The following is a 21,763-nucleotide window of genomic DNA, read 5'->3' as shown; positions in this document are numbered from 1 at the left end:
TAAACTTCTCCTAGAAACCCAAATCCAAATTCATGTTGCCATGAGAATTCAATGATAATAAATTACACTCTTCTAAGTAAAGCATCCACTGTAATAAAACACCCACCCTAGAGAACTTAGAAGCCCTGATCCCAGCTAAAAGGATTCATGCCTTTAGAATTCTGGGCATATATATTACTTTTCTGTCAGTTCTCTCAACTTCTCTCAATTACTGATGTTCTCTATGTAATGAATTTTCTGAGGTTTGATGTGTGATTATGGCTATATTTTTATCTATATGTTTTGTGGTTCTTGTACTTAAGCTTTTTGCTCAGAAATCCTTTATTAAAAGTACTAAATTGTAAAAAGCACATTCATATTTCATTCAGTGTTCCATACAGAAATGTGAATTTTTTGCAGCAAACACAGCTGCATAAAGTTACCATAAAATAACACTCTTAGACTATAGATCTCTACTCTTGGAACATTTTGGTTCAGAAGTAACTTTACTGAAACTAGATTTTCTAGAACATTTCCATCTTCTTCCTGACACAAACTCATCACTACCTTTTCAAATTTCCAAATAAAAAATCAGACGTTAAAAATTCCCTTTGAATCTTGTGCACTTTTAGGCAAGTCAAAAGCAAACCCAAAGACATTTCAAACTTGATTTGTCCATCTCTGAGACCCTGACAGTTTTCATTTGTTCTATCAAAATAGTAGAGGTAAGAGCCTTACAAACCCAACACACACACACACCCATGTGGTAGTGACAGGTCTTTATACCTTAACTTGAAATGAACAAGCAGAGGAAACAGAGGAGTCTCGCTGTGGAGTGAGAGGGCCCAGGTATGGAGCCAGGCAATGGCACGGCAGAGACAAGATAAGGGCCCCCCTCAAGTCCGGCACCCCGCTCCAGTACTCTTGCCTGGAAAATCCCATGGATGGAGGAGCCTGGTGGGCTGCACTCCATGGGGTCGCTGAGAGTCGGACACGACTTAGCAACTTCACTTTCACTTTTCACTTTCATGCATTGGAGGAGGAAATGGCAACCCACTCCAGCGTTCTTGCCTGGAGAATCCCAGGGACGGTGGGGCCTGGTGGGCTGCCGTCTATGGGGTCGCACAGAGTCGGACACGACTGAATCGACTTAGCAGCAGCAGCAGCAGCAAGTCCTGCAGGCTCCAAGATATCAGTACAAGCCAACAAGAGAGGAGAGGAACTCAAAGACTGACCAGTGTAAACGAGCATCTTTTTGCAAAACATCTCTCCAGGGAATGCACACGCAGGCCTGGCCAGCTAGCAAGCCACTGACCTTTTGACAAAAAGGAATGTAGAATTAAAACTGCCAATAAGGCAAAACAATTACTCAACACACAGATTTCATGAGCAAATGAATAAATGAGTGAATAATGTGGACATTTGTCAGTGGTAGTCAGCATAATAAATGAATCTGATATTAAAATGTGGAGGGAAAGAAACTGATGTGACCCTCTGTCAAATTACATCAGCCCACATGTGAGGGACCTGCCCAGGCCTGGCCCGGGTTCCATCCCATGGTGGACAGACCAAGGATGGGCCCTTGATGGCACATGTCTCTCCCCCTTCTCAGCGGCCCCTCCTGCCTAAAGACTAGCCCCTAACCGGAAAGGCTGGGGCAGACCCAATCCTGCCTAGAAGAGTCCTCCAGGTGACTGGGGGGACTCCCAGACCCCAAGACCAGGCCCAGGGTCACCAAATGGACTTCACCTGGCCAGGACAGCGTGGGGTGCGGGATAGGCCCACCCAATACAGAGGCCCCAGTGCCACGCTCAGCCTCCCACCTGGGTGCTGAAGAAAAGCAGAGAAACCACCAATCACAGCTTCTCTATGAGGGAAGGGGTTGGGTTCAGGATGTATCTGAGGGACACGGAACCTGGGCTGAAGCTCCCTGGGAAAACTGACCGACAGGATGCCCACTTCAGGGCACACCCCTGGTCCCAAAGCCTTAATTTACCAAGCTGACTGAGAGCTCTCCACCCTGCCCGCACACATGGGGTGCTCAGGGGGTCCGGCGAGAACACCAGCTCTCCCTCTGCAGTCTCTGCTGCTAGCAGGCTCCTCCCACCCAGTAGAAGTCCATGCAGATTTTGTCCATTTCCCTGGTGGGGAGCCCACACCATCCACCCCAGTTGGAGAACCGAGGCCCAGAATAAAGAAAGTGCAGTCTCTCAGGCCTCCCTAGTCTTCTTGGGTTATTTTCCTGGGCTTTTACTTGAAACTTTGCAAAATTTCAGATGAACAAATGTGCTGGGGACAGAGTTGCCTGCGCCAGGCCGAATCCCCAACCCAGAGGTAAGGGACAGCCAGCAGCCCTCCCAAGGCCGTGGACCCCTCTCTGATGCAGGCACCTTTGCCAACTGGCAGAGAGCTGCAAACACGCCCTTGGTCCCAGAACTCCTCTCCAGGCTCACTAAGGGAATTTGAGCCAGTCTGTTACCCATCATTTCCCCCAAACTGGGGGAAATAAAGGCACTGGCCAAGAGCCTGCAAGGCTGGTTGCTCCATGGGAGGCAGTCCCGTGGGTCCTGGCCTCCCGCCCTCTGTAATGTGGCCACCACAGCCCTCTCCCCACACCCCTTTCATTCTGGACTGAATGGGAGCAAGGCACTACTCAGGTCACCTCACCTGTCAGCCCCAGTTTGGAGAAAATCACCCTCTCCTTCCCCCTTCACTGGGAACAGGCCGCATAGCCCACCAAACAGGCTTCCCCTTGTTGAATTAGCAAAGTGAGGAGGGCAGGATCTGGGTGACAAATTTGACTCCAGCCCTAACCAATTCTCTGAGACTCAGCTTTCCCATCTGGAGAATGGGGTAATGATTTCCTCTCCCTCCCTTCAAGGATTTCTGTAATGCTCAAATAGAGAAAGCATAAGTGAACTGGCTTTAAAATGTGTCCGTCAGTTCGCCAGGCAACAACCCCAGGATCTCAGGCTGTGTTTCCTCAGAAGAGGCCCCGAGGCCAAGACTGAAGAGCAGAGGTCTGTGCAGGAGGCGATCCCAGGAGTGGCCAGGGCGGGCTAGTGGGGAAGTGGGGGAGGAAGGAAACCAGGACAGAGCAGGCTAAGCAGTGGGCTAGACTGAGGGCAACTGGGCCTCGATCCCACCTCGGTGTTCCGAGACCCTGAATGGGACCCACACCAGGTGGTCCCAGTAAAGAAGTAAAGAGGCTGGGCTCCATCTGCCAGCTGCCATCCCAGAATTGAAGAGGGCTACCCTGGAGGTATTACCCCCGCAAACTCTCAGCCTGCACCCAGCACAGGCCACATACACTCCAGTGGAGAGACAGACAGAAACAGAGAACCCAGGCAGAGCTTCTGACACATGCCTTAGGCAGCCGCAGAGGGCTGTGTGGGCCAGAGGATACTGCCATGTCTGGCCATGTCAGTGTCAAAAAACAAACATGTAACCAGATACTCTTTTCATAGACAACCTATAAGTGTGCATTAAGTCACTTCGGTCATGTCTGATTCTTGGCGGCCCCCATGGACTGTAGCCTGCCAGGCTCCTCTGTCCATGGGATTCTCCAGGCAAGAATACTGGAGTTGCCTTGCCCTGCTCCAGGGGATCTTCCTGACCCAGGGATCAAACCCACGTACCCTATGTCTCCTGCATCGGCAGGCGCATTCTTTACCACTAGCACCACCTGGGAAGCCCTATGGGCGTCTGCTTTCCAGAGAAACCATGAAACTAGCTGATCATAGATGCTTAGTGAAAAGAAGCACTTCGGCAGCTGTCCTGGGATAAGCCTCCAGTCAGCCCATCTCTGTCCTCTACCTTCAGCCCTGGATCCATCTCTCCATCACACAGAACCTGCCATGGGCACAGATGCACCAGCTGCTGAGCTAACCAGTGGGACTGGGACAGGGTTCTGCCCTCCAGGAGCTTGGAGTCATGTCTGAGAGATAGAGTAGGCTTGATGGCAGTGAGAACACAAGTGACATGCCTTATCCCCTTTCCAGGAGACCTGGACATCAGCAGGGCTTGAGAACACCCTCTCTTAATTTGGAGCATCTAGGTGTTGAAAAATGATAGATAACCAAAGAGTCTAGAACCAAAATGCTTGCAGGTGAAAATCTCAAGTGTCCATAAAGTCCAGTGAATCAGAACCACTGATTGCTTGAGCATCTCTGCTACTGGAGGTCTTCCCACATTGGTATTCCAGCTCCCGTGTCAGGAAAAAAAAAAATGTAAAAATCACAGATAAAATAGAGATTATAGCCTAGTCGAGGAAAAGAGTGTGAACTAGGTAACTTGCACAGCACCGCGTATGACAGTATCACCTGTCCCTCCTTTGCCAGCCAGACCTGGTGAGTGATTATCTGGTGCATCCATTCCAAGCACACCAATGCTCTCTGCAGGCAGGCATCAGGGTGCAGGGCAAGGCGAGGGAGGGACGCACAGCTCTGCCCTCCAGGACAGTGAGGACAGGGCAAAAGACCAGCCTAGGGACAGGTCAGCCTCCTGGAAGAGCATGGGGCACTCTGGCCTGGGCTGCTGCGGAGTTTATGTGGAGGATGGGGGCGAGGGAGCTGACCTTCTAGACAGCAGGCACAGCAAGAAGGCCCACCAGGAAAGTGGGGGTGCCTGGAGCGTGTGAGTTATCAGCTAACAGGAGTCGTTCAACCAGTGGCTTGTGGGCTGCAGCCTGATCCTCTCTGCTCTACAGACTTGCAGACTGCAGAAGAGGACTCTTTCTCTTGAGAGTGTCCCAAGGCTGAGTTCTAGAGCTGAGCTGCAGTCCTGTGTCTGTCACTCAGAGACTGTGAGAACTCAATGTCTCACTTCCTCTGCTGGAGTCCCAGTCCCTACAGACAACCCAGGTCTCTGTGCGTATCCTGTGGGATCCTGCATGTGACCCTGCAATGCGAAGCCAAATGCAACAGGCATGGTGAGCAGGGACTCAGCCCCAAAGACTTGAAACCCCGGGCTGAAGCTCCCAGAGATTGTCTGCAGCAGAGTTGGAACTGGAACATCCCCCTGGTCCCAGAGCATCCTCCATGTGGCCATGCTCCCAAGTTCTTCCTCCTCCAGGACAGAGCCTTCCACCTCCCTCGGGCTTTTGGAGCATCAATTCAGTCTTCATGGGGGCTTCTGAAGAAACTGGGTGCCCTTTATTCCCTCATTACTGTGATGATACATGTACTATCTTATTTTAGACGATTTCCTCTGCCTTACCCCCAAGCTTTTTTATGAGTGATCGACAAAATACTGTATACAAAGTTATAAAAATTGTTTGCATAATGTGCTCAAAACTGCTCTACATCTTTATTTAACATCAGTGTCATCGCCATGAAAGTAACCTGGGTCCCAGCACCTTGACATCAGCTCCACAGAGCCCTCCACGTGCCCTCCTCAGCCTGGCAGACCTGGGGCTGATGTCACTGAGCACACACAGCACCTGGCAGGGACCCGTCTGCACCCTGACTGCTAATTCCCGTATTCCCTGGCCTTTTTTTTTCAGCATCATACATTATATTTAAGTCTCTCCAGCAATACAAATTTCAATTTGGCCAAGCTCTTTAATATTAATAGTTGTCAATCCAAATGCAGAGTGCATAATAAAAAATTTAATCGAAACGAATAGCTCACATATTTCTCTACCTCCTAAATATAGTTACCAATTAGACAAAAGATTTGGTTATATAACTTTGTAGAATTAAGGCCACCTACTAAAGACCACCAGTTAGGGCTAAGAAAGCCAAAATACCGGATTCCTTCCTGTTAATTACTTTGAAAGACAGAGCGCCTCTCGCCCTCCATGTTCCTGTATTCACTGGTACAGACTGTGTTAACGGAATTCACAGGCATGCAATTCAGGGGAGACTGGAGCTAGTTTATAATCACAAAGTTATCAACAACGATAAACCCTCATTTCTACAGCACTTTACAGTTTACAAAGTGTTGAGAGGGAGGGATAACACAAAATCACCACCATCACCACCACCCCATTTCACAGACAGGATAACTGAGGCTCAGGAGACGCAGAGTGCTGCTTGGCAAGCTGGTCAGAGTGGTCCTGGAGTCCAGGGCTCTGATCCCAGGGACCAGACTTCCTCGGCTGGCCTCAGCTTCCTACTCCTCAGACACAAAAGTACTACGGTCATTCCCGTTTCACATGAGAACTGAGGTGCTTTGCCCCCATTTCCCTGCTCTTTGCTGAGAACTCACAAGTCACCACTGGACCAGGGCAGCACAGGTCCCCAGCGTCTACCAAGACCAAAACAGCACAGCTGCAACATCTCCTCGGGCAGGGCAGGGATGAAGGCAGACTTCCCCACATGACCATCGAGGGCCTGTTGGCGAGTCCCAGAACCTCAGTGCCAGGGTGACCCCTGACAGTCCAGCATTTCAGAGACTTGCTGACCCAGAAGGGACCCTGCCGCTCACATCGAATCCAACCCCTTCATTTTGCAGCAGCAGAGGCAGTCCTAGAGTCCACGGTCACGGTGCTGCTCAGTGGCAGAGCTGGGGGACAGAAGCCCCCACATACGCTCATGCTGGTGTGCTCAAGCTCTGAGGAGTCCAGGGGCCTGGGCAACCCCCTGGCCTGCCCGTGGCTCCCGGGTTGCAGTGCATCCTGCTGGGCACGTGGGGTATTTCTTCTGCAAACGACTGCAGGCCTCCTTCATGAGCTGCTCTGGGCTCGGCCCTGAGCTACATCAAGCAGGAAGTTTAAATGAAATGGCTCCCAAGTTCCTTAAATGGTTTAATAAAACATATACTGACTGCAATGTGCAGTTTATAGTGGCAAACTATTGCCCCTCAGTTGGGAAAAATGACCTCCAGTCGGCAATATTCCTTTCAGCTTCATGATTCTAGTCCGCTGTTGGCCATTCCCTCAACCCACCGGGCAATTCTTTTCCATAACAAGGCCGACTGAAGCCACCGCGTGCGTCACTGCCGAAGGTGCCTCCACAAGGCCCATTCCGTGATGAGACAAAAGGCACGGTGGACAGTTGACATTGACGCCTGAGAGCAAAGGAACGCTGCTCGGAGAGCAGGGAGACTCAGAAAATAAGTGCAGGGGCTTCAGAGAGCTTCAGGGAAATTAAATGCGGGATCAGACAGAAAGGGGTGTGTGTGTGTCTGTGTGTGTGTGTGTGATCCCTACTCAGAATCACTCAGAACCAGGATGGGCAACAAGTTAATCAGATCCGGTGGGGAGTGCCTGAGCTCCACAAACGCTCTTGGCATCTTCAGCCATAAGATTTAGAAAACGCAGGGAGGGTATAATGTGAATTTCTAAAACTCTACTGTGTTAATAACAAATAGCTATTAATAACGCTTCTAATCACACATGCCATTTCCGATATTTGGTGCTGAAAGGTTCTGCCTCATCTAAAAAAGTACTGGAATTTGACTGCCAGAAACTGATGACCTTTTATCCTAAACTGTGCATTGAGATGGCTTGTTAAGCTCATTAGTATTATATGGTGAATTAGATTAGACATTTTATGATTTTTCAAAAAAGGCTTTTTTGATATAAAAAAGCAGCAATTTCCTTTTTTGACATTTTTCATTTTTAAGGTAATAAAAATGGCACATGTGTACCATGGCATAATGGATTAATTAAGGAATATTATGTTTATCCTAACTCTTAACCGAGTTGTACATCTTCATAACTCACTCATAAAAATTAATGCATTATCTTATACCACAGGATGATAGACCTATTTTTACCAAACCTGCTCAGAATACATTGTTCTAAATTGGATTATTCTGAGAAACAGTGGATAGCATATTCTGATATCGTCAATCCAGAATTATATTGTTATTTTAAAACGTTATATTAGTATATATAAAATCCAAACCTTCTTCCTCCTGTGGCTTTGAATCGTCAGGCTATTCTGGCTCTTAGGAGATCAAGCTGCTCCCTCCGCCTCACTCACATGTAGCCTATTTTCTATCTCCTTTCATTCACAATAGATTTGTTGCTTAAAAAACACATGCACTGCATCAAAGAATCACCGGACAATAATTTTTGGCTATTTCTTTGTGTCTTGATGGTAGATGTGAATATAAAAGAATATTCATGCAAGATTCATAAAGGCCCCAGATTTCTAAATCAACAGATGAAAAATCCCTAAAAATAATAATGTCCAGATGTTGCTTATTTAAATGAGCTGTTGCCATTTAATGTTGCCAATCACAAAAGTGAAAGAATTTGTGAATTTCAAGGTATTCATAATTTACAGAGGATTATAATTTTTTATCAAGGGAGCATCCAGGGCGATTAAAGTCGGCAATCTCAATAAATACAAATGATTCTCTCACAGAGGCTACCTTTATAACCTTGGCCTCACACCACAAAGCCCACACTCTCCTGTTGCAGATTCTTTCTTTTCCAGGCCCCCTTCAGGGGGAAATGTAACTTGCCAGGCCTAAAATGCAGATTGTTTTTAATGTGCTAGAACTTCAGAATTGGAAGGACTCTTAGGAATCATGTAAACCTAATTTCTCTTTTTATTGGTGAGAAAATTGAGGTCCAGGAAAATGTCTTTCCCAAAGTCCCTCAGCTGAGAAGAAAGAAGCTTCTGGAATCTGAGGTGCAGGCTGGTGTACTGTCCATCCAGTAAAATGTAGATTCAGAGTTAATATAATTCCAGGACACTGGCAATGCCAAAGGAGCTTGTGAAAATAGACACAGGCCCCTTTCCGCTTCCCAGGGAGCTCAGTCAGTCTAGAATCTGCCTGCAACACAGGAGACCCGGGTTCGATCCCTGGGTCAGGAAGATCCCCTGGAGAAGGAAATGGCAACCCACTTCAGTATTCTTGCTTGGAAAATCTCATGGACAGAAGAGCCTGGTGGGCTACATCCATGGCGTCACAAGAGTCAGACATGACTTAGCGACTGGACCCCCACCAGTCACCACGAGGCCCCTTTCCAGACCAGCACACCTCCAGGTAGGGGGCTGGGAACCTGCTCAGAAAGCTGGCTCTCCCAGGAATTCCTAAACCACCACCACAAGGGGCTCCCTGGTCCACACCTCCCAGAGTCCTAAAGTTTCTTGGGAATGAGTGAGATAGAATGAAGCAGTCAGCAAGCTGTTCTTTCGTGACTGACAATGTCAAGGTGCCCGTCGCAGAGCTACCAGCGTTAGGAAACTCTCTTTCAAATTGCCACCATGAGAATCTATATCTGATAGCTGAGAGTGTGGGTGGCAGAGCCCAGCCTGACACATGTGAGATCTCCCTCTGGGAAACCCTGGAAGAGACATGAAGCTCCAACTTCACATTCTGGGCCAGGCTGAAGCCCCGGCTTCCCTGGTCCTCAGCACTGCCCAAGCTCAAGGAAGAGCAGGGCCCCTCTGCACAGTTGATGATGCGGGTGTGACCCACAGGGGACACCCGGGTTCACCTGGGCATGCGGCCTCTGGCACAGCTGCAATCTGGAGGCTGGGCTTGACCCAGAGCACATGCTGATGCATCTTTGATTTCTGTGGATTCCGAGACTTAGCTCACTGTTCTAAAGGGAAAGGGCTGCTGGGAGGATCTGGTTGGATTCTTGGGGCATGAGGTCTATGGGGAAAACTCACCTCACATAGTACACTCTCTGCAGGGCCAGGGGGCTGCTGCTCTGTGTATGGACTGCAGTTCAGCACAGACTCACGACCTGGGCTGCTCATTTAGCCTCATGAAAGGACTACCTGAGGAACAGCCTCACCTCAGTACATGGCCACTCCATCCCCTGAGCCATCGGCCACTCCACAAATTCTAATAACTGCATCTAATCTTTCGGCTACATCTTCCCGCTACCCTGCAGAAAAGATGGCACATGTCCCACCTGGGCGTCTGGCATCTGTGTCCCTGTTGGGGGGAAAGGTTTATCTCCAACCTCACAAGGTGCAGCTCCATTCCAGAACACGTCAGCCATCTGAAGTGAACAACCTTTTTCAAGTTCATTCATAAATACCTCAAAGGTTCAAAAAAGAAATGCCTTGGGGTCATATGTGTTCTATTATTAATAAGAAAATCACTTAGGTAGACATTGTAATAAGCTGGATGTAAACTTTCCCACACACACCTTTGCCAGGCACACTAAAAGTTCATCGAATTACATCTAGAAAGACTCTGGTAGTCAAGCATCTACTAGAATCAGTGTTCCCCATGCATGCTGATTCCCTTCAGTCACATCCAACTCTCTGTGGCCCTGTGGACTATAGCCCGCCTGGCTTCTCTGTCCATGGGAGTCTCCAGGCCAGAATACTGGAGTGGGTTGTATTGCCCTTCTCCAGGGATCTTCCTGACCCAGGGATCAAACTCAGGTCTCCTACATTGCAGGCAGATTCTTTACCATCTGAGGTGCCAATCAGCCTTTCATTAGACCCATTTAGTTGAAAGATGGACAAACTGAAAGGAAAGTGCTTGGTGTGAGGCTGGCCTGGGCTTCAGAGGATTTTGGAAATCGTGTGGGAAAGGCCTGAAACACAGGGGAAGCCGCAGAGCTCTGGCCACTGGGAGAGTCTTGGCTGGCTGGAGCCTCACACTGATCGTGGGGCACCTCACACAATCAGTAAGCCTCTGCTCAGAAAGCTCTGCTCACACGTCTTCTCGCCTCTGCCAAAACAGCTCTAAAAATTCTTAGACCCATGTCACATCGGGAAAGCCCAGTGCAAGTGCAAGATCAACAGCAGGCAGTCGAATGAGGGTTAAAGGACGCTGCAGCCCCCACCCCCGAGGGCGCAACTGATGACACCTGGAAGACCACTTGTGTTCCTGTGTGCTCCCTTCCCCGCATCCTCTGACCTGCGCACCCTGGGTGAACAGGGAGAAGAACTCGCTCCAACACGACGTCTCAGCAAGAACCTGCTGTGTTGGACACATCCCGATCCCCAGGGCTGCTCGGCAGAAAGCAAGCTCAGGGCTGGCCAAGCCAGCACTCTGCGGTTAAAAGCAGCAGCCACAGAAGCAAGACCTGGACCCAGAGATCCACACACCCCGTCCCCTGGCTGGTTCCCAGACTCTCCCCCAGGCACTTCTGCATAGTCAAAGGCTGCAGGAAGCGGGTGTGACCCAAGAGGAAGCTCAGTGGCCGAGGCCTCCTGGGTCTGTGACCAAGGACAGCCACAGTGACCTCTTCCAAGGGGCTGGCAGCTCTGGGCAGCCACAGGCTCTGAGTGCTGTCACCTGGCCCAAGCCTGTCATCTGGACAATGGACCTGCAGGGCCAGTGGGCCTGCTCTGTTCTTCTCCCCAAATACCAGCAGGACAGGCCTTGGCCGCGCACTCCACTCCCCGGACCAAGAGCGATGTCTGCTTCCCCCAGCCTGAATCCCTGCCACTTTCCTCCACCCTCTCTGAGCCTGGGAGGCAGCAGCAAATCCTTGGGATACACAAAATGGGATAATGACAGTACTTACTTCACGAGGTCGTTACAAGAATTAAATGAGGGCATGCCCATCAACTGAGGACCAGCGCCTGGCACTTGGCAAATCGTCACTCGGCCCCAGCAGCGGCCCACACTGGATTTCACCACGGGCTGGGCTGCAGAGCGCCAGGCCAGGCCTCCCGAGGCCTCCCGGGAGGTGTGAACACTTAGAGACAAGAGGGGGCGCGCAACACCTTCTGTGCGACAGGGCGGGATTCTGGGCGAAAAACAACCACATCTGGCAACAAAGAGGGCCAAGGAACCTGCTTGGTTTTCCTCTCAATTGGAGAATAAATATTCACCAGCCTCATGATTAAAAGTCTTGCCTTCAGTTCAGAGGTTTGCAAACATTTTTTTCTACCCACAAACCTTTTCCAAATGAGAGCTTACCAAGGGAGCTCACTGCGTAAAACAGATGGCCACGAAGTGACCCTGGCCGCCTGCGCCCACTCCCTCCTGGTCTGTGTAATGACCACCAACTTAACTGAACATATTAGGCCAGGGCTTCCCAGAGTGCAGTCAGTGGACCAGCATCAACACTGCCTCAAAATTCGTTAGAAATTCAAATTCTTGGACTCCACCCCAGATCTTTTGAATCAGAAGTCAGGGTTGGGGCCCAAAGCTGTGTTTTCACAAGCCACCCCCCCAGGCAACTTCAGACACTGTTATACCAGCAGTTCATACCCAGTGACATGTGAGCATCCAGGCTCAATGTCTACCCCTGAGGTGACTCCTGATTTGACTGGTCTGGGGTGGGGTCCATTGGTGAGTCCTGGAAGTTCCCCAGGCAGAGTAGTGAGCAGCCACCTCGTCTCAGCAAGCCTCCATGTGGCCCAAGGGGCAGCAGGAGCAGCGTGGCCCGGGACCTGTTATCTGGATGTCTAATATGATATATGGAGCTCTGTCCCTCAGACCTACTGAGTCAGAATCTGCGTGTCACCAAGATCTCCCAGGGGACTAGGTGGTCTAGTTGGTCCTGTTGAAGACCTGGAAAGAATCTTAGACACCACATGGTCCAAACCACTCACCCCCTGGGTGGTCACCTGAGGCCACATGGCCTGAGACTTCCCAGGTGACCACAGCTACTGCAGCAGGGGGGATCAGAGCCAGCCTCCTCACTCCCAGGACAGCTCTCCTCCCTATGTCCAGCAGCCAAGCATGCTTCCCTCAACCTTCCCTCTGAACGTCTCTGCATCTTCAGTCCCTGAGGCCTCAGAGGAGAGAGGGGATGGAGGCTGCTCCTCCTCCCTGAGAAGGCAGGGAGCTAAGGTGTCCAGGGTGGCAGAGATTCCCACTGGCCATCAGCAAACCCCAAAAACCTTTCCAGGGCTGGTGCCACTCACTGTCTTGTTAGCGGAGGCCTGATATTAGTTGGGATGTCACATTTCTAGAAACACTGAAATCATGTTTAAACACACACATATTGGGGCATGGAGAGGAGAAACAGAAATTTGGTGAACAAATCCCGTGTGGGCCAGACTTACGATCTTTACTGCAGATGCTATCCCAAGTTTTATTTTGTTAAAGAACAAAAACTACACTGTTTTGCCATGCTCACTCATAAGAGCATCATATGTGCTATTAATTGTGTTTAGACATGAAACAATCTACACATATGGACAGGAGGACAAGTTGATTGTCCTACAGTATGTCAGAAAGAAAATAAAAATGGCTTTAGGGTAGGGAAAATTCACCACATACTCATCTCTACCACCACCCTGACAAATACACACACACACACACACACACACACACACACACACACGACCTCCTCCTCCCTATCCAAAGTTTCCTCCCCTCTGGACTGTCAAGGTTTGGTTCACCACCAGGCCAAGAACCAAATTTAATCTTTAAACAGAAAGAAGTCATGGGTATCTCCATTTCCTGGACACATAGACGTATGTTACCACTCATTTCTCTAACGGATTCTTAAGCACAAGGCCACTACCAGGCTAATTCACCCCTTGAGCACCTACCAAGCACCTACTAGGTGCTGGTCCCTTGCTTGAAGCATCACATACATTTTCAAGGATGAAACTCAAAATCCAAAGTCACTGCTGTCTCTCTTGCATGGTGCTAATGTGTCGTTCACATGTGCTAACATGTCGATCACATTATCGACTCCAGTTAGCATACTTCCCTTTGCGCAAAATGAGCCAGAAAACTGTAAGGACAGGAGTCTAGTTCTGCCAGGCTTAAATCACAGGCAAAAGTTCATGAAAAACATCACTGTGCTTTACTCTGCAACCACATGAAGCCTATTGTTGAAACATAGCAGCTCCTGCGGCGGGGAAGGCTGTGTGCTCTCAAATGTGAAAGGAAATCCCATCTCTTCGCTTGAGATGGACACAAGACCAACCATTTCCTGAGCCCCAACATCCCCAAAGCACTTGGATTAAGAGATTGTTTCCACCATGAGCACAAATACATAAAATCAACTCAGACTTCTCTCTCCAATGACGAAAGAGCAAAAAAACTATCCACTCTCTGTCTTCTGTATGAAGAAATGTCAGAAGGCTCCTGGTACCAAGTCCACACATTGTGGAGGATCAAAAGAGTGGCAAGGAGGGGACGAGTCAGACAGCTGCCTGATCCCTCGTTAGCAGCAGCTGGCCGTCTGAGTCCGAGAGGCCACAGGGGTGCCCAAGACCGTCTGTGGAAATGGGAAAGCAGTCTCCACATTCAGAGAAAAAGATCTGAGGTGGGTCAAAGAGATCCGTGCCAAGATTCATGCCAAACAATATGTGATACAGAGAATGAAGGGGGAAGAATCAATTAGCGTGTTCCCCTATGTACCATATACCCTGGCTTTCTTTTCTCTGGGGTAGAGAATAATTCAGTTTTTTAATGCAAGAAGAAGTTATCGATTTGCTTAGCTTTTCCTCTGTCCTAAGGAAATGTTATACATGTAGGATGCAGGCATCCTGAAACTGCCTCCTTCTTCAGCAGGGTCGAGAGCTCGGCCCACCATGCATTATCGGACACCAGTCTTGGAATTTAAATAAAAGAAACAAAGGAAAGCTCAGCTCACCTACACCTCCTCCCAGCTTCATTCTCGCCCTCAGTTTGCCACCTCTCCCAATCACAGCATTAAGTTTTTACACAATTACAGTTCTTTTTCGACTAGGACCTGATTTCAGGCTCACTAAAACCCCAGCAGGCACTCTGTAAAGAGCAACATCGAAACAATCACATTCAAAGGGAGGGTGACCAGCACACAGAGACAGGCCTGGGCTGTCCTGGTTTCTTGGTTTACAGGCCATTTTCTGATGTGTGATTTGTAAGTTATCTGTGCTGAGCCTCAGTTTCTTTGTCTGCAAAGTGGGTTGCTGAGATTATACAAGACAAGGGGTCCCAAGGTCTGATCACAGGGTAGGGTTGGCTGATGCCTTCTGTAAAGGGCCAAGTGGGAAATATTTCAGGCTCTCCAGGCGACACAATCTGTCCCAACTTCCCTACTCAGCCATTACAGCTCGAAAGCAGCCACAGATGATACGTAAATGAATGGGGCTGTCTGTGTGCCAAGAAACCTGCATCTAAGAACGCTGAAATTTGAATTTCATGTACTTTTCATGTGTCACAACACGGTATTTTTCTTTTGATTTTTTTCATTCATTCAGAAATGTAAAAGCCATTCTTTGCTTTCACAAAAGTAGGCAGAACCACAATGAGCTACTACTCCACACCCATTAGGATGGCTACTATCAAAAAGCAGCAGAAAATAAGTGTTGACAGGAATGTGAAAAAAAAAAAAATGGAACCCTTGTGCACTCTTGGTAGGAGTGTAGTAAAATGGTGCAGCCACTATGGAAAATAATATGGCCGCTAAGTCGCTTCAGTCGTGTCCGACTCTGTGCGACCCCATAGATGGCAGCCCACCAGGCTCCCCGGTCCCTGGGATTCTCCAGGCAAGAACACTGGAGTGGGTTGCCATTTCCTTCTCCAAGATAATATGGCAGTTTCTCAAAAAATTAAAATTACCATATGCTCCAGAAGTTCCAGCAGTTCCAAACGTAAAAGCAGGGTCTCCAAGAACTCTAGTCGCACACCCATGTTAAGAGCAGCATCATTTACCATAACCAAGAAGTAGAAGCAACTCAAGTGTCCACTGGTGGATGGATGGATAAACAAAATGTGGTATGTGTAACACACACACACACACAGGAATATTATTCAGCCTTAAAAAGGAAGAAAGTCTTACCACTGCTACAGCATGGAAGAACCTTCAGGGCATTATGCTAAGCAACATAAGCCAATCACCAAGGGACAAAGACTGTATGATTCCACTTACGTGAGGGACCTAGAGAAAGCAGAGGGACGGTTGCCAGAGGGTGGGGGAGAAGAGAATGGGGATTTACTGTTTAATGGGTACAGAATAGCATTTTGGGAAGATGAGAAAGTTCTGGAGGTAGATGGTGGTGACGGTTGCACAGCATACTTACTGCCACTGACCTGTACACTTAAACATGGTCAAGGCAGAATTTTTTTGTACTTTTTCAGAATGGTTAAAGTATTTCTAAATGTTTAAAAAAAAATAAAACACAGGCAGTGTGCAGATATTGACCCCCCACCCCCAGGCTGTGGTCCAGCAGCTCCCACCGTAGGACACCACAGTGAACATCATCCCCAAAAAGGAAAAATGTGGAAAGGTTTCAAGTTACAAGTGAAAAGAGGGCAAACAGATATTTCTAAGATTTATTCACTCCAGTCTTTACCAAGCAGCCACTCTGGGGCCAATAACCCTTCAGGCAGAGACACAAAAATAGAGAAGGGGGAGCATTCCAGGCCCTGGAGCCCAGGCCTTCCCTCCTGTGGGCTCAGCGCCATCTGAAGGAAGTCCACCCTGCACGTGTGCAGGGTTGCCCTGTGCTGGAGGTGGGGGGATGGGGGGCGTGGGAAAGCGAGGCGGCAGGCCACGCAGGCGTGTGCATGGCTCACATATGGCGGCACACCCTCCTTGGAGTGGTCAGTGATCTTGTCAGGGACGGAAGAGTTCAATGACTACAAGGGTGAGTTTAATTATATGTTGTCGCTGACTAGCAGTGGTTCCGATGGTACAATTACACATGTAATTTATCAGCAAGATACTTGCATACATAATAAACCAAAAGCAAAACATTAAATTTCAGTGGATGCTAAAAATACAAGATTGGGCCATGATGCAGAGCAGTCTCACTTGCAAGGGGTTGGGGAGAAAAGCCAAGGACCTCCCCTCCCTTTTAGGAGCTGGCTGTCCCACCCACTGTGACCACGTGGCATCCAGCCCAGGAATGCACACCCCAAACACCAAGTAAATCCCAAACCCCCAGTGGTGTGTCAACAACGCTCCCTCCACAAAGGAAATGGGATGGGGAAGCTGACTTAGGAAACTCACCACCCTTCTGACGTTCTCTGAACTTGCTAACCACTGTCCCAGGGGTGCTGGGAAGGCCGTATGCCTGGCAACTTCTCAAAGTTCCTAGCTCCAGCACGAGTCTGAAAATGGCCTATACTTTCCTTAATCTTGAATAAAGACAGAGAAAGGAAAGAGGTGACTAAATAGAGAAAATGCAAACACTACTAATAACAGCAACACACTTACTAATTACATATTTTGAGCCAAGAGGCATTATTTTACTTGTACAATCAGATAGATTACTTACACAGTCTACTACATTGCCATCATTGTCATTCCCAATTTACAGATGAGAAAAGAGAGGCACAAGACTAATCCCTTGACATGTGGTCATATAGCCAGTGCATGGTGAAACCATGGTTCAACCCAGGAAATATGATTCCAGACTCCATATCTTTGGCAGGTTTAGAGGTCATTTATCTCTCTTTATTATTATTCATTATTTTATTACCAGTACTGCTATGTTATCCATTGTGCAATAATTTAAAAGTCAAGGGTGGAGTAACTTTTTATCCTCATCACTGGGAATACATTTCCCAAAAGACTGGTACCCGCTGTATTGGGACATGGGAGTCTCAGCCTAGTTCCTCACGATAGCAGAGCCCAGGGGCCTGAGCATCATCCAGTCCCAAAGAGATCCAGCATGGTGGGGCTGAAGAGGACACACAAGAGCCTCTAAGAGAGCATGAAATACAATATAAACTACAGAGTTTTACCCAGGAGACAGACAACCAGTCATTTGGACAGGAAGTCTTCTGAGCCTCATAAATTCCTTGCCCACATCCCGCTTTGAAAGAGGTCACCTTCCCCTACTCGGCCTCCATGTCTTCCACCCCAGTACGTATGTCTTCATCTGCATACACACCCTGGTGGATTCTTAGGGCTACTTTCATAACAAGGCATCCATATGGTTTCAGCTTACAGAGATTGCCTGGCACTGTCCCAGACATTTTGTTTTCTATTTTAAAGACTGGATTGAAAAGGAGAGATAAGAAGAATATCCTTCTATAACTGACCATTTGATGACAAAAAAATGTTTGGGAGGGCAAGGGATGAAGAGATAGTAAAAAGTGGGATTTCATTTGAACCTTTGGACCTACCATTCTAAGATCCTGTCAGGGTTTGAGATAGAGTCCCATCCATCCACTCATCTACCCATCCAGCTATCCCTCCCTCCATCCATCCACTCAACCATCCATCCACCTATCCACTCATCCACCCATCCACCTATCCACTCATCCACTCACCCAGCTACCCATACATCCACCCACTTGTCCATTCTTTCAGTCACTATTTTTATTAAGAATCCTCTATACAGTGAGCACCATTCCAGGAATTAGAATATAATACTGAACAAAACATAGCAAGGCCTTACTCTCTCCACATTTACACTGTACTAGGAGAGACCACGGAGAAGGCAGTGGCACCTCACTCCAGTACTCTTGCCTGGAAAATCCCATGGATGGAGAAGCCTGGTGGGCTGCAGTCCATGGGGTCGCTAAGAGTCGGACACGATTGAGCGACTTCACTTTCACTTCTCACTTTCATGCATTGGAGCAGGAAATGGCAACCCACTCCAGTGTTCTTGCCTGGAGAATCCCAGGGACGGGGGAGCCTGGTGGGCTACCGTTTTTGGGGTCGCACAGAGTCAGACACGACTGAAGCGACTCAGCAGCAGCAGCGGCAGGAGAGACCGCGGAGAAGGCAGTGGCACCCCACTCCAGTACTCTTGCCTGGAAAATCCCATGGGTGGAGGAGCCTGGTAGGCTGCAGTCCATGGGGTCGCTAAGAGTCGGACAAGACTGAGCGACTTCACTTTCACTTTTCACTTTCATGCATTGGAGAAGGAAATGGCAACCCACTCCAGTGTTCTTGCCTGGAGAATTCCAGGGACGGGGAAGTCTGATGGGCTGCCGTCTATGGAGTCGCACAGAGTCGGACACGACTGAAGCGACTTAGCAGCAGCAGCAGCAAGAGAGACCAACCAGAAACCAGTAAAGAGCTAGGTCTCCAAAATTACTCCTGCATCAAACATCACAGTGTATTTGAAATCCTCTATCACAGAGGTAAATCAGAGACATTTCCCTTACTTGTTGTCACCATCGAGGATCAGCTGTAAAAACAAACAAAAGTGTGTTCTGTGGAAATGCTAACAGTACAAAAACATATTCCAATGTGGCAGAATCATTTGAAGGCAAATACTACAGGCAGTATTTTTATGACAAATGCTTTATTTCTCATCTTCTCTATCCTTGATTTAAATATCTACATATACGTGGGTTCACACGTATCTAGATTCAAGTATTTCATATAAATTTTGTATTCAAAATACTTTTCCTGATTTCAGTTGATTGCATATTTCGAGCCAATGTTGCAGCAGTAATTTTTGTTCTGAATCAAAAACAAGGATCTTTCTCCCTCCCTCACCCTCTCTCTCTTCCCTGTGCTCAACAACCTCACTTTCTTCCCCGACCCTCCAGCCTTGCGTGTGCTTAGTTGTTCAGTCATGTTCAACTCTTTGCAACCCCACGGACGGTAACCAGGCAGGCTCCTATGTCCATGGAATTCTCCAGGCAAGAATACTGGAGTAGGGAGCTGATGCCTTCCCCAGGGGATCTTTCCAACCCAGGGATCAAACCTGGGTCTCCTGCATTGCAGGTAGATTCTTAACCATCTGAGCCACCAGGGAAGCCCCTCTCTTGCCTTAGGAAGCCTAAATATTCAGGCTGCTTTCAGATCTGAGTGATATCAAGGGCAAAACCCGTTTCCACTCATGCATTCTCCTGCTGAAGGTTTCTGGGGCCATGGGGGTTGGGGGGAGTGCTGAGGTGCTGGCGAAAGCCACATCACAAAGGCACCAGGATAGAAGGACAAACCTTCCCACTTTGATTTGAGTGTGTAATTGTTTGAATACATCTCGCCCGTACTACAATAATGTCATCCTTGGTTGACACAGATTTTAAAGCCCTTTGAAAAGGTGGAATGTTATCAATCACAAGCATGATTATAATGGGATTTAAGTGGAAGAAGCTAAGAATCAGGCCCTCATTCGGGCCAGGCTCTATGACAGAGATGGGGGCGGGGAGAGAAGTTAGAAGGCTGCGTTTCAGCTGGGAAAAGGATGCAGAGTGTAGCCATCATCCACAGAGCTTCTCCCCCACAGCCGGAAGATGTCCCAGGAAGCACCAGGAAACCCTGAGCTCCAGCTGGAATTCCCCCACACCGCAAAAATATCTGCTTATGCTCCTATCACATTAGACCAGAGGTTCTCAAGCAGGCCAACTGTGCCCCCAGAAGATATTGGGTCATTTCCAGAGACATTTTTGGTTGTCACAACAGGGGAAGGGATTCATAACTGACACCTGGTGAGCTGAGGCCAGGGAAGCTGTAAACCACCCACAGTGCACAGGGTGACCCACAGTAAAGAATTACCCGGCCCAGAATGTCAGCACTGCCAGGCCGAGGAACCCCATCTTAGCTCCAGAGAGGCTGAGCCAAAGCCTCAAGAAAAAAGGGACAGGTCAAGAAGGAGCATTTCCAGGAAAAGAGTCTGAAGCTGCTCCCCCAGCTCTGTGGCCCCTTCTGCTCGCCAGCAGACCGAGGCAGGTGACGAAAGTGGATAAAACAGGGGACGGGAGAGAGAAGCCTTTGAGCCAAATTTCTTGCTCTTTTGCCTTTTGATCTAAAACACACTTCTCTTATTACATGTCAGACGGGACTGGAAATCCAGCCATTTTTTTTCTTCAAGGCAAAACAACCCAGGCCCAACAAAAACACAATAATCTCCCTGGCAGATCTCTGGACTGTCCAGCCTCTCCCTGACAAACCACGACGGTGTCTACAGATGTCAAATTCACCCACCGAGCCCAATCAAATGCCCGGATTACTAAGGCAAAGAATTGTGAATTTCATTAAATATGTTAAAGGGGAAAAAATCAGCTTTGAAAAATAGTAATCCTGTCTTTCAACAAAAATATTATAGGAAGCTATGAATTTGGTAGATCCGAATAGGATGTTGGTACATGTTTTACTAAGGTAATATAATGGCACACTATTATTAGATCACATTAATCATTACTGTGCCAACGGCGCTGACAGCCCCACTGAAAAGGATTGAAAGGCCTGGTAATGGATATAAATTACCCATTGTGTGATAAAAGGATTTTTACTAAGAAGGTAAGAATAAAACAGCAAATTTCTAATATAACTGTTGTGTAAAAACCAAAATAAAAGTAATCCACGGTCAGTAATATCCACAAAATCAGAAGTAAGCACTTTTTCAACAAGATAAAGTCACAGTAAAAAAATATATATTCAGTACAGTACAAAATTAATTTCTAAGTGCATAATTCCACTATCAATTTTCCTGGTTTATGTAGTGACCTCCGAGGCCCATGGTCAGGAGAAGGTGGGTTTGGCTAATTAGATCTCAGGGTGAGTTTACAGAGGTGTCAGGGCAGCCTCAGAGGAGGGGGCTGCAGACATCAAATATCAGCCCTGCCCCTTCTTCTTAAGTTTTTAGCTTCATGTGGAAAAACACTCCATGACTGAGTTTGTGATCTTGAGTCCAACTGAGGTGACAGGCACAGAACCACTCAGACACAGGTTTCCTTCAAGACTGGGCCAAGCCACAGGACCACGTGCTGAGTGGCAGGGAAACGGGCCACGGGTGGTGCTTGGAAGGGCCGCCTAGCTTTAGGCAGCCATCCCACCAGCTCCCCAGCTCTGGTTCCCACTGCCAGCTGGCGGGCAGCAACTCTGCAGGATGTCATGTGAGAGGCAATGAAGTCAACCTTGCGGGGCTTTGTGACCCCATTCTGAGACCTTCTGAGCATGTCTTGACATCACATAGTCATGCCGTCCAGGAGACCTGGGACCCATGCTGGATCCCAGAGACCTTTGAATCTGGAAGCATCTCCAAAGCCCAGCCTCTGTCCACAGAAACAAAGGAGTAGCTGGGAGAACTTCCACCCAGCACAA

The 21,763-nt window shown here is 48.3% G+C and overlaps 1 protein-coding gene across 18 annotated transcripts in view; it reads right to left on the bottom strand.

Annotated features, from left to right (window-relative positions):
* The window catches only part of ZNF536 (zinc finger protein 536), a 449,324-nt gene that overhangs the window by 373,939 nt on the left and 53,622 nt on the right, over positions 1-21,763 (bottom strand). For 3 of the 18 annotated variants that reach the window (XM_061387872.1, XM_061387866.1, XM_061387871.1), the window contains one exon: positions 16,763-16,890. The exons of the other annotated variants lie outside the window; for them this stretch is intronic. The gene's annotated coding sequence lies outside the window, so the exon portion shown is untranslated. The remainder of the gene's footprint in view (positions 1-16,762; positions 16,891-21,763) is intronic. 18 annotated transcript variants of the gene reach the window in all.

The sequence above is a fragment of the Bos javanicus genome, chromosome 18 (assembly GCF_032452875.1).
Source record: "Bos javanicus breed banteng chromosome 18, ARS-OSU_banteng_1.0, whole genome shotgun sequence".
Classification (NCBI taxonomy): Eukaryota; Metazoa; Chordata; class Mammalia; order Artiodactyla; family Bovidae; genus Bos; species Bos javanicus.
This window is presented reverse-complemented; position numbering and strand designations above follow the sequence as displayed.